At 37.2% G+C, this 13,912-nt stretch overlaps 1 protein-coding gene across 2 annotated transcripts in view; it reads left to right on the top strand.

Moving 5' to 3' along the window:
* LOC116570332 (COBW domain-containing protein 1) overlaps positions 1 to 13,912 on the top strand; it is a 56,046-nt gene that overhangs the window by 9,830 nt on the left and 32,304 nt on the right. The window lies entirely within an intron of this gene.

The raw sequence follows: 13,912 nt of genomic DNA, 5'->3' as shown, positions 1-13,912 counted from the left end.
ATTAGGGGTTGTAACTGTTTAGAACAGATACTGAAGTATGCTGAAGGGCCACATGTAAACAGCAGTTATTGTACTTAAAATTGTTGCATAATAACATTGTCCTTCTGTTTTAAAATTAGTGTTGAGTTGGGCTGTTGTGGTCCTGTAGTAAACCATACTATGTGTATTTTCACACATTTCCAGTAGATTTGACTGATGATAGAACTTGGACTATTACATTGATACTAAATATTAAACCTGGTAAGATGGGAAAATATATGCCTCCTTTTTGAAATTGCAAATATCAATTTCTTTCATGGTAGCCACTTCATAGAGAAGAAACTCTTCTCTATGAGAAACTCTTGTAACTTTGATTTGAGAGTAGGTGAGTTTTAAAACATGGTTCAGCTTTTCAGAGGGAGAAGGAAGGTTAAATAATGTTCTCAGAGAAGGCTTTTGTACAAATTGTAGGTATAAATAGGTTAATGTTTGTAGCTTCTAACTTTCTTTAGAATGAAGATTTTATTGTTTGAGTAAAAATGGAACATTTGTTATAAAAAAAAAAAAAATTTACCCGGTATCTAAGAAAATGCAAAGAAGAAAATTAAATCACACTGTATCTCACTACCATGAAATGCAAGTAGGTAAGTTTTATTCCAGGGATTTTTCTGTGACAATGCTACTTGCTGAATGACAGCATCAGTGTCTGAAACTTGTGAAAAATGCAGATTCTTGGGCCCCATCCCAGATCTACTAAATCGGAATCTACTGGGTGAGCCCAGCAGTCTGTTTTAATAAGCCCTCCAGTGGATTCTTACACATTTCATGAATTTGGGAAGCCCTGCCCTATGTGCTTCTGAAAGCTGTATAACAGACAGTTTTAAAAAATGTGATTGCATTCTTTGTGCTGGTCTTAGTAATTATTAATTTAGTTTTACTTGAATCTAAAAGGAGAGAACTTGAAGGCAGTTCAAGATGGCAGCTTAGGAACACCTTGAACTCTCTCTTTCTGTAGACACACTAGATCTGCAGTTACTTATGGAATAATTCCTGCTCAGAAAGAACTGAAAACTAGTAGAACAGCTCTTTCTACAACAGGGAAATCAGGGCCACATTGAAATGGATAGGAGAGGTGGAGACATAGTTTTGCCAAGAATTTTGTGCTTGGTGCAGCAAGTCAGAGTAGGGAGGGGTTTCATAGGTCTGGTGTCTTTACCTGAGGAGGGATGGGTTTATAACCCACTTAGGGTATGCCAACCCTTGGAACCTGCACTGGAAAGATGAGGCTCCCCAAATGGATTTGGAAACCAAGGGGGCTTGTGTATAGTGAACCTGAGGGGCTGAGGGGAATCTGAGATATTCCTTTTGAGGGGCTTACGCACAAGCACACTCATCTTGGGACCCAGTGCAAAGGCAGCAGTTTGAAAGTGTCTGAATTATATGGGAAGGAGATTCATTTGCTAATTCTAAAGTGTTTGCTGGAGTAGCTGGGACCAGTTGGTATTTTCTTTGGGTCCAGAGGTCCTTGTGAGTGTCATTTTTGCATTCTCCTTTCACTTGGCTAGTGCAGTCAGTCGCCATGGACACACACAGCTCCCTAAAGCCATGGGTGTGCCTTGTCCCAGCCATCTCCGTGCCTCACTAAAGCCTTGGGTATATCCTGCCCACGTTGTTATCCTGCATCCCTAAAGCCATGGATGTGCTCCACCCTCAGTACTCCTGCAACCTTGCTGAAACCTGCCTTTAAGTGTGGTCCACAGAGGGAATGTCTGTTGATCACTTGTCCCTGGTGGCTGGAAAAGCTTGAATTTCTGCACCCTATGGGAGTATAATAGGAAGGTAGTTTGGGGAGGGCCAGCATACCCAAGGTACTGCATAGACAGCCTGCTAAAACACACTACTAGTCTGCCTATGAGGAAGGCCCATCCACTGTCCTGGAGCCAGCCTAAGGGACAGGCTTCAAAGATGCTCTCAAAATGTAGCCAGGGAGACACCACCTTTGATCTCTCCTTCGGCGTCAGTGCAGCTTGGTGGTGCCTTCGGAAAGTTTGTGTGCTTGTCTGAAGCCCTGATTTTTGCAGGTTGAGTTCAGGAGATACCTCCAGATCTCTTGGGCTGGAGGTTAGCTGGGTTTACAGTTGTAGTGCCACAGGGCTGTATATTTGTATACTCCAAAAGCCCCTTCCTGTGGATCTTTTTTCCAATGGATCTATCTTCCAGTCAGTCTGAAACCAGGTACTGAGATCATTCCTTTTGGAACACTGGCAAGTCTTGACACACTCTAAACAATGTGGGATCTACAAAGAATAATTCAAGCTAATTAGTTAACATAAAGCTTCAGAGAGATAGCCAAAAGCTAGAGCAAGGTTGAATTATAAGGTTTATCTCCTATACAAGGCCACTCCTTCAAGACTGGGAGAAGTAACTGTTTTGCTTAATAATTAGAAACAGAGAGTCAAGCAAAATGAGGAGACAGGAATATTTTCCAAACAAAAGAAGGACACAAAACCTCAGAAAAAAGACCTTAATGAAGTGGAGATGACTAACCAACCCGATAAAAAGTTCAAGGTAATGGTTATAAAGATGTTTACAGAGTTAGAAGAATGGTTGAGACTGCAACAAAGTAAGGTAGAAAATACGAGGAAGTACCAAATGCAAGTCACGGAGCTGAAGAGTACAGTAACTGAACCGAAAAATATACTAGAAGGTTTCAGCATCAGAATAAGTGAAGAAGAATGGATCAGTGACCTGGAAGACAGGGCAGTGGAACTCAGCCAAACAAAGCTACAACAACAACAACAACAAAATTAATGAAGATAGCTTCAGAAACCAATGGGACAATATCAAGTGAAATAACATTCATATTATAGGGATCTCAGAAGGAAAAGAGAGAATGAAAGAGACAGAAAACTTACGTAACCCAGGGAAGGAGACAGACATCCAGGTCCCAGAAGCACAGAGAGTGCCAAATAAGATGAACTCAAAGACATCCACATCAAGAGACATCATAATTACAATGTCAAAAATTAAAGAGAGGGTCTTAAAAGCAACAAGAGAAAAACAACTTGTTAAGTACAAGGGAATCCCCAAAACCCCATCAGCTGATATTTCAGATGAACCTTTGCAGGACAGAAGGGAGTGGCACGATAGATTCCAAGTGCTGAAAGGAAAAAATTTCCAGCCAAGAATATTCTACCTGCCACAATTGCCATTCACAGTTGGAGGAGAGTTTTCTAGATGAACAAAACTTAAAGGAGTTCACCACTAAATTAGTCTTATAAGAAATGTTAAAGGGACTTCTTTAAGCCAAAAAGGAAAGGTACTACTAACAAAAAAACATGGGAAAGTAAAAATCTCTCTTGTATGTGCAAATATGTAGTAAAGGTTGTAAATTAACCATTTATAAAACTACTATGTGGGTTAAAAGACAAAAGTGAACTTAAGTATAACTATAAAAATTAAGAGATACACAAAGAAGATGTAAAATATGACATCAAAAACAAATGTGGAGGGAAGAGCAGAAATTAGAGTTTTTATAATACATTCAAATTTATGGTACTTTCAACTTGAAATAGGCTTTTATTTATATATAAGTATATGTAAATATAAAATCTATAAGCATATGAGTATATAAACAAGTATATAAACAAATATGTATATATATAAGCTGCATGTATATATAAGCATATTTTGTATGTATATATAAAAATGTATGTATGTATGTATATATAGTCTGCAAGGGAAGTGAGTGAGAGAAGAAACAGAGGAACTACAAAAATAGCCAGAAAATAATTAAGAAAATGGCAAGAAGTACATATCTATCAATAATTACTTTAAATGTAAATGGACATACTCTCCACATATGTATGTAAATGGACATACTCTTTTAAAATAATTTTTATTTTGTACATCTTCAAAGATGTCTAGTAGTTGAACAGATTAAAAAAAAAAGACTCATCTATATATTGCCTATAAGAGATCTACTTCAGATCTAATGATGCACAGACTGAAAGTGAAGGGGTGGAAAAGATATTCCGTGCAAATGTAAATGAAAGAAAGCTGATGTGGCTCTACTTACATCAAACCGAATAGACTTTACAACAAAGTCTGTGATACAAGATAAAGGGCATTGCACAATGACAAAGCGTCAAGCCAACAAGAGGATAAAACGTTTGAAAATTTTTATTCACTCAACATAGGAATTCCTAAATATATAAAGCAAATGTTAACAGACTTAAAGGGAGAAATGGACAGCAGTACTATTAGAAGACTATAGTACTCCATTTATATCAATGGATAGGTTATCCAGACAGAAAGCCAATAAGAAAATAACAGCCTTAACATATGAAATTAGATGGACTTAATAGTGTACAGTTAAGGGGGCGCCTGGGTGGCTCAGTGGGTTAAGCCGCTGCCTTCGGCTCAGGTCATGATCTCAGGGTCCTGGGATCGAGTCCCACATCAGGCTCTCTGCTGGGCGGGGAGTCTGCTTCTCTCTCTCTCTCTCTCTCTCTGCCAGCCTCTCTACTTACCTGTGATCTCTCTCTGTCAAATAAATAAATAAAATCTTTTAAAAAAAAAATAGTGTACAGTTAACCCTTGAACAACATGGGTTTGACCTGGGTAGGTCCACTTACAATGCAGATTTTTTACAGTACGATACTGTAAATGTATTTTCTGTTTCATATGATTTTCTCAATAATATTTTCTTTTTTCTTGTAAAAATATGATACAAGATTGTATCATATTTGTAATATCTTACATAATTGTAAGAATATGATATGTAAGAATTGTTAGAATATGATACAAAGTCCAACCTACAAAATATATACTAACCGATTATTTATACTATCATATGATAGTAGAAATGTTTCATATGATAGTATTATCATATGATAATATATACTATCATATGATATGATATGATATGTAAGAATTGTAAGAATATGATACAAAATAAAACCTACAAAATATGTATTAACCGATTATTTATACTATTAGTAAGGCTGTAGGCTATTAGTAGTTAAGTTTTTAGGGAATCAGAAGTTATATTTGGGCCATCTGGGTGGCTCAGTCAGTTAAGCCTCTGCCTTTGGCTCAGGGTCCTAGGATCAAGCCTGTCATTGGGCTCCCTGCTCATCGGGGAGCTTGCTTCTCCCTCTTCCCCTCCCCCTGATTGTGTGCATTTGTGCACTCTTCTGTCTCTCTCTGTCAAATAAATAAATCTTTTTTAAAAAGTTATATGTGGATTTTTGACTGCATAGTCAGCATCCCAACTCCATTGTTCAGGTGTTAATTGTATACAATTCATATCATCCAAAAGCAGCAGAATATACATTCTTCTCTGCGTATGGAACATTCTCCTATTAGATCACATAATAGACTACAGAACAAGTCTGAGTAAATTTAAGAAGATTGAAGTCGTGTCCGATATCTTCTTCAATGATAGTGGTATGAGACAAAGGCAATTATAAAAAGAAAACTGGAAAAATCATAAATATGTGGAAATTAAGTAGCATGCAACTGTTATAATCAATGGGTCAATGAAGAAGTCAGGAGAAATAAAAAATACCTCGACACATGAAAATGGAAAGACAACAATCTAAAATCTATAGGATGCAGCAAAAGCAGTTCTGAGAGCAAGGTTCATAAAGACAACTCTACCTAAAGGAACTAGAAAAAGAACAAATGAATCCCATAGGTAATAGAAAGAAAGAAATAATAAAGATTCAGAGCAGAAATAAATGACATAGAGACTAAAAAAAAAAAAAAATAGAAAAAGAACAATGAAAGTAACCTGTTTTTTGAAAAAGATAAAATCAGAAATGAAAGAGAAGTTACCATACCACAGAAATCGAGGATCAAAAGAGACCTTTGTGATAATGAAATGGGTTAATTCCTAGTAACATATAATCTCTCAAGACTTCCAGTCTTCCATGAAGAAATAGAAAATCTGAATAGATGCATTGCTAGTAAGAAGATTGAATCTGTAATAAAAAAAACGTAGCAAGCAAGTTCAGGACCAGATGTTTTCATTGGGGAATTCTACCAAAAATATAAAAAAGATGTAATATCTTTTCTCAAACTCTTCCAAACTATTGAAGAGAAGGGAAAGCTTCTAAACTCATTTATAAGGTCAACATTACCCTGATATCAAATAAGAAGGACACCACCAAAAAAATAAAATAAAAATTATAGGGGGTGCCTGAGGTGGCTCAGTGGGTTGAGCCTCTGCCTTCGGCTCAGGTCATGATCTCACGTCCTGGGATCGAGCCCCGCATCACGCTCTGCTTGGCAGGGAGCCTGCTTCCCCCCTCTCTCTCTACCTGGCTCTCTTCCTACTTGTGATCCCTCTCTGTCTGTGTCAAATAAATAAATAAAATCTTTTAAGGAAAAATTTATAGGCTCATACCCGTGATGAACATAGATGTAAAAATCCTCAACAAAATATTAGCAAACGGAATTCAACAATACATTTAAAGGGTCATACACCATGATCAATGGAATTTATTCCAGGAATGCAAGGATGCTTTAACATCTGCAAATCAGTCAGTGATACACCACTTAACAAAACGAAGTGTGACAATCATGTGCTCATCTCAGTAAATGGAGAATAAATCTTTGATAAATTTCAGTGTCCATTTATGATAAACTCTTAAGGTGGGTATAGAGGGAATGTACTTAAATATAATAAAGGCCATACATGACAAACTATACTCAGTGATGTAAAGCTGAAGGCTTTTCTTCAGCTTGGGAACAAAATAAGGATGCCCATTCTTGCCTGTTTTATTTGATATAGTATTGGAAGTCCTACCCACAACAATAACACAAGAAAAAGAGATAAAAGCATCCAAATTGGAAAGAAAGAAAGAAAACAATCACTTTTTGCAGATGACATAATTCTATATATAGAACACCCTAAAGACTCTACCAAAAAACGAAAATAAGTGAACTTAGTAATTTGCTGTATACAAAATCAGTATATACTTATCTGTTGTGTTTCTATGTACAAGTAATGAACTGTCAGAGAAATAAACAATCCTTGCAAGAAGCCTAACAAAACAATTTGCATCAAAAAGAAAATACCTAGGAATAAACGTAACTAAGGAAGTGAAAGATCTGTATGTGGAAAACTGTAGGACATTGATGAAAGAAATTAAGTCACAAAAATAGAAAGTTACTCCCTGCTCTTTTTTTTTTTTAAGATCTAATACTGTTAAATGTCCATACTACCCAAAGCAATATATTCGTTGTCAACTCTTTCAGAATTTTAATGCCATTTCTCACAAGGCTATAAAAATATTTTAAGTAATCTCTCCACACACACCCCAACATAGGGCTTGAATGCATAACTGTGAGATCAAGAGTTGCGTGCTCAACTGACTGAAGCTGCCAGGTGCCCCACAACAAATAATTCTAAGGTTTGTGGGGAATCACAGAAGACCCTGAATAGCCAAAGCAGTTTTTTTTTTTTTTAAAGATTTTATTTACTTATTTGACAGAGCACAACCTGGAGGGAGGGAGCTGTAGGCAGAGGGAAAGGGTGAAGTAGGCTCCCCACTGAGCAGAGGACAAGATACAGGGCTTAATCCCCAGACCTGGGATCATGATCTGACCCGAAGGCAGATGCTTAACCACCTGAGCCACCCAGGTGCCCCATAGCCAAAGCAGGCTTGAGAAAGAAGAGCAAATGGGGGGCACCTGGGTGGCTCAGTGGGTTAAGCCACTGCCTTCGGCTCGGGTCATGGTCTCCGGGTCCCAGGATCGAGTCCCGCATTGGGCTCTCTGCTTAGCGGGGAGCTTGCTTCCTCCTCTCTCTCTCTCTCTGCCTGCCTCTCTGCCTACTTGTGATCTTTCTCTGTCAAATAAATAAATCTTTAAAAAAAAAAAAGAGAGAGAGAGAGAGAGGGAAAGAAGAGCAAATGGGAAATGTCACAGTCCCAGACTTCAAACTGTACTTCAAAGCTGTAATATGAAACCAGTATGGTATTGACATAAAAACAGATGAATGAAACAATAGAGAACCCAGATAAAAACCCATGCTTTTCTGGTCAGTTAAACTATGACAAAGGAGGCAAGAATATACAATGAGCAGAAAAGATTCTTCAATAAATGGTGATGGAAAAACTGGACAGCTACATGAATGAAACTAGACTACTGTCTTACATGATAAAAAAGTTAACTCACAATGAAGGGAAGACTTGAATATGAAACCTGAAACCATAGACTCCTAGAAGGAAACAGATATTTAGCTCCTTAACATCCATCTTGGTGTTGAAATTTTGGATCTGACTAAAAGCAAAGGCAACAAAACAAAAATCAGTAATTCGGACTATATAAAATTAAAAGGCATTTGGACAGCAAAGGAAGCCATCCATAAAATGAAAAAACAGGAGAAAATATTTGCAAATCATGTATTTGATAAGGTTAATATCCAAAATGTGTAAAGACTCAGTAGCAAAAACAAAACAAAAAACAAAAAACTGAAAAGAAGGCAGAGGATCCAAATAGACATTTTTCCAAAGAACATATGGATGTGCCCAACAGGCACATGAAAAGATGCTCAGATTCACTAATTACCAGGGAAATGCAAATCAAAACCACAGTGTGATACCACCTGACACCTATTAGAATCAAATCGGCAAGAAATAAGTGGTGAGGATGCAGAGGAAAGGAAACCCTCATGCACTGTTGGTGGGAACGCAGACTGGTGCCGCTACTGCAGAAAGTGGTGGTTTTCCATTTGCGTACACTTTCATTACTATGGTGATTCCTTGAAACATTAAATATAGAACTATCATGTAATCAGCTATTTTATTGTACGTACTTTTCTGAAGAAAACGAAAACTAATTTGAAAAGATATTTGCACCCCTATGTTCATTACATCATTATTTACAGTAGCCAAGATATGGAAGCAACTTAAGAGTTTGTTGATGGATGAATGGAGAAAGATGTGCTATATATATATATACAGTGGCCTTGCTATTTGTGACAACGGGAATGGACCTTGAGGGTATCAAACTCTGGGAAATAAGTTAGATCTCATCAATCTGTGGAACCTAATAAAAGAAAAAACAAAACTCAGATACAGGGAACAGATTGATGGTTATCAGAGGGGAAAGGGTTTAGAGGACTGAAATGGATGAAGGGGGTCAATTATGTGTTTTGGATGGTAACTAGATTTCCTATGATGATCACTTTGTAATGTACACAAATATGGAATCATTATACAATACACCTGAAACTAATATAAGGTCAAATACCATTTTACTCAATTAAAAATATGTATATTATATATGTAAACCACCTAAAGTTAGCCAACATGTGTTAGATACTCCACTAATCACCTATTAATATCATTAAAATGAATTTAATAAATTGCTCAATAAAAGGTGGGTAGAAGCAAAAAAATTACTGCATAATTGAAAAAAGAACTTGAAAGAATGAAGGAATCCTAAATTATCAGAAAAATGCTTTTCCACTGGAAGGGATATGAGTTAAGGGGATAAAAAGGTTATAAAGAGCATAAACAGGGGTGCCTGGGTGGCTCAGTTGTTAAGCTTCTGCCTTCCGCTCAGATCATGATCCCAGGGTCCCGGGATCGAGTCCCACATTGGGCTCTCTGTTCAGCAGGAAGCCTGCTTCTCCCTCTCCTACTCTCCCCTGCTTGTGTTCCCTCTCTTGCTGTCTCTTTATCTGTCAAATGAATACATAAAAATCTTAAAAATAAAACCATAAACAAATGGGATGAGTTAGTTTTAACTATATGTGTCAGTTCAGAGTATTTCTTGACTCCCTGACATAAAGGAGTAGGGAATGAACACTATCACTTAGTGTGGTTGATTTATTGTATGTTGTGGTGTTAAGATTTCTAACATCTACATTCTCTCATACTTTGTTTAGTTCTATGTTAAACAGTTTTAGTTCTCATTAGCTCAGTACTGTGGCTTCTCCATTCCTGAGTTGATGAATCTCTTGATTGGACTGATTTTCATGGTCGGGTAATCCTTTAAAGCTACAGATGCTGTGTTCCTTCACTTTTTTTTTTTTTTAAAAGATTAAAAAAAAAAAAGATTTAAAGAATTTATTAGAGAGGGAGAGAGAGTTGGGAGCAGGGACAGAGGGGAAGGGAGAGAAAAGTCCCAAGAGGACTTCATGCTGAGCGCAGAGCCCGACGTGGGGTGCAGTCTCATGACAGATCACGACCTGAGCTGAAACCCAGAGTCAGACGCTCGACTAACTGAACCACCCAGGTTCCCCCCTTCTTGAGGTCTTGCATACTTCCTTGAGAATGCTTGTCTTTTGTTTTTATAACTGAAGGATTGACTAGGTATAAAATTTCCAGATCACAATTAACTTCCCTCAGAACTTAGCAAATATTACTTCTTGATCTCTCAGTAATTTTTGGTTGGCTGGATTTCCTTTTTTATTTCATCAGAAAGGATTTATGAGTGATGTATTTTTTGAGTTTTAATGCTTTTGTTTCCTTTAATGTATTGTGTGTGTGTGTCTGGTGTTTTCATGGTTGAAAAACAACTTGGCAGGAGGTAATATCGTTAGGGAACACTTTCATTAGAACTTTATGGTCATTATCTTATTATATCAGGGCAATGATTGTTACTATAGAAAAGTCTAATATTTTTTTTTTCTGCCTCCTGGAAAGTGACTTGCTTTCTCATCCAAAATGCCTGACAATTGTTTGCTTTGTTTTTGAAGGTCAGTAATATAACCAAAGTACATCTACATGTCATCTGTAATCATTTTTTCTTGGATTACAGTATTCTCTTTTGTCTGTAAGTTTATGTATTCATTTAGGAGCATTTTCCTTATTTATTACCATAAGGATCTTTTTTTTGGTCCAATTATTGGGTCCTCTACTTTATGACACCAATTTCCCTTATGTTGAATTTTCTTTTGTTCTCCCTATCTTTTATCTTCAAATTGTCTTTTGCTTCTGTATTTATTTATTTATTTATTTATTTATGTTTGCTTCTGTATTTAATCATCTCACATGTTCCTTTTTGTCAGTAATTCTGTTTCCACCAGTGTCTATTCCAACCTTGATCTTTTAAAAGAATTCGTTAAGTAATGATATGTTTATTGGGTATATACATTTATTTCTTTCACAAAGTACCATTTCATATTACTCTGCTTTATCTTGCCTTTGAGAGTTTGTTTTTAATTGATTATGTTGTTTTTTAAGTTCTCTATTATGAATAGTCCTTTCAGAATTTTCTTTGATTATGTTTCTTTGGTTATGTTTCCTCCCAGAATGGGTTCTATGCCATTTATATGCCTTATTCATTTCTTTAACTTTTTTCTTTCTTTCATCTTTTTTCTTTTCTTCTAAGCTGTAATATTTGTGCATTGGTTTTTTCAGCATGTTGGTGATTGACGTAGAGAGCATCGGTCTACTTACATATGGTGTTGAATTACTTTTAATATCTTACCCATCTTACCTAAACGTGTTTTTCTCCTAGGCCTCAATTTGAATGTTGGGTATTGCTGGGAGCAGGGAAGGGGAAGCAAAGGAAAAAGGGTGACTGAGAGATCCAGTCAGATCTCTCAGATGGGCAAGCAGACTTTCAGGCTCAGCTCTCTTTAAAGTACCCAAGTGTTCCTCTCTTGAATTTCCTCCAGCTACTCATGAATATATATTCCATATCTTGTGTGGGTATGTCCTCGAGCCTCAGACCTTTCAATTCATTTTGCTCTGAGCCCTAGAAGGTGACCCCCTCCTCCAAAAATGTAGAAATGGTGGATGCCTGGGTGACTCAGTTGGTTATGCGACTGCCTTCGGCTCAGGTCATGATCCCGGAGTCCAGGATCAAGTCCTGCATCGGGCTCCCAACTCCATGGGGAGTCTGCTTCTCCCTCTGACCTTCTCCCCTCTAATGCTCTCTTATTTGTCTCTTTCTCAAATAAAATCTTTTTAAAAAAATACAGAAATGGTTAGAAAATTTACCCTTGGTTGACTTTTTCCTGTATTACTTACTTCTTGTTCAGTTCCCCATACCATTTTGAAAGCTGTTTCTGATAAGTATTTGGATTCTGTAAACTCTTCCCCCTACAACCATTTATTGATGGGCATAGAATGAAGAATTATCAGAAGTCACATAGGACTTTGTTTCTTTCTTTCTTTTTTTTTTTTTTTAAAGATTTTATTTATTTATTTGACAGAGAGAGATCACAAGTAGGCAGAGAGAGAGAGAGAGGAGGAAGCAGGCTCCCTGCTGAGCAGAGAGCCTGATGCGGGACTCGATCCCAGGACCCTGAGATCATGACCTGAGCCAAAGGCAGAGGCTTTAACCCACTGAGCCACCCAGGCGCCCAGGACTTTGTTTCTTATTTAGACTATCACTCTTCAGTATTCATTGTAGGAGTTTATATATTTTGTTATTGCTGATAAAAATTTGGCTTTTAAATTTTATTTTAAATTTTTGTTGTAATTGGTTTTGAATAAGGGAGATTATATAATCTAGCTAAGGGTTTCTTTTTTTTTTTTTTTTTTTAAAGATTTTATTTATTTCACACAGAGAGAGATCACAAGTAGGCAGAGAAGCAGGCAGAGAGAGAGAGAGGAGGAAGCAGGCTCCCTGCTGAGCAGAGAGCCCGATGCGGGGCTCGATCCCAGGACCCTGGGATCATGACCTGAGCTGAAGGCAGAGGCTTTAACCCACTGAGCCACCCAGGCTCCCCTAGCTAAGGGTTTCTTAACACTGGCACAACTTAAATATTTTGGATTGGATAGTTCCTTTTTGTAGGGGATTGTCTTATGGATTGTGGGATGTTTTTGTTTCTTTGTTTTGTTTTGTTCTGTTTTTTGCCTTGTGGGATGTTTAACAGCATCCCTGGCTTCTACCCACTAAATACCAGCACCATTTCCCTAGTTGAAATGATTAAAAATATCTTTAGACGTTGACAAATACTCCCTGGGGAGAAAAATCAGCCTGGGTTTGGAACTACTGATCAACTTACTCTCTCATCTTTATTCCTCTTGCTAAACACACCTGCATCTGAGTTTCAGATAGTTGCTTCTTGGGTAGCCTGATATTACCAAAGATGCACATCAGATTTAGAAAAAAAGCTCCAATACCCTCTTGTAATTCAACTTAATACAACATGAATGTTAACTGTGTGGGACTTGTAAGCTATTTGAATAGTAATCCATGAATTTAAAAAAAGGTTTATGAGCAAGGTGGAATTTTATTGAGTGAAAAAAAATTAAGTCTCTTTTATGACTTACTGTTTGGAGTAAATGATGCTCATAGTAGATTTCCTTTTTTCTCCCTCATTAATTAAAATCATGTTGTTAGCCAAGTAAGTGAAGAAAATTCTTATTGGCAATTCAGTTGTTTCCCGTTTAGGAGACTGACACTCTCCAGTTCTAAGCTAAATAATTGTCATGGTAAAGTAATTTCCTTGAAAAGAACAGGCATTGATTCTCTCCTGTTACTCACAAATCCTATTTCAGTCAAATTGGAAAACTATTAAGTTTTTGGGAAAAAATCAATAGGTATCAGGAAACCATTAGATCTTGTGGCCCTTGCTATATCTTGCATGAGTAATCACTGTAAACAGCTGACAGGTATTTCACTGTTGACACAGAGTGATGCTTGGGGGACCACATCTCCTCGGGCTAGGTGGACAGCTTCAGACATGGGAATGAGTTCAGTTATCCTTGTTTTTCCCCAGTACTCATTCTTTTAGACAGCCCTGTCACTAACTGGACCTGTGATGCTTTGAAAAATCACATACTTTCTTTACGGCCAGTTTCCCTTTCCTTGCATAGTGGCATACTGATCAGGGCGTGTGCTTTGCTACTGAACCAGTGTGCGTCAAAAACAAGTTTTAATTTCTTATTTAGAAATTATTTTTCCTCAGACCCACATTTTATATCAGTATTAAATAAACAGTATAAGGTTTTACTGG

The sequence above is a fragment of the Mustela erminea genome, chromosome 12 (genome assembly GCF_009829155.1).
Source record: "Mustela erminea isolate mMusErm1 chromosome 12, mMusErm1.Pri, whole genome shotgun sequence".
NCBI lineage: Eukaryota > Metazoa > Chordata > Mammalia > Carnivora > Mustelidae > Mustela > Mustela erminea.
Note: the sequence above shows the minus strand (reverse complement) of the source record. Positions and strands in the feature narration are given on the sequence as shown.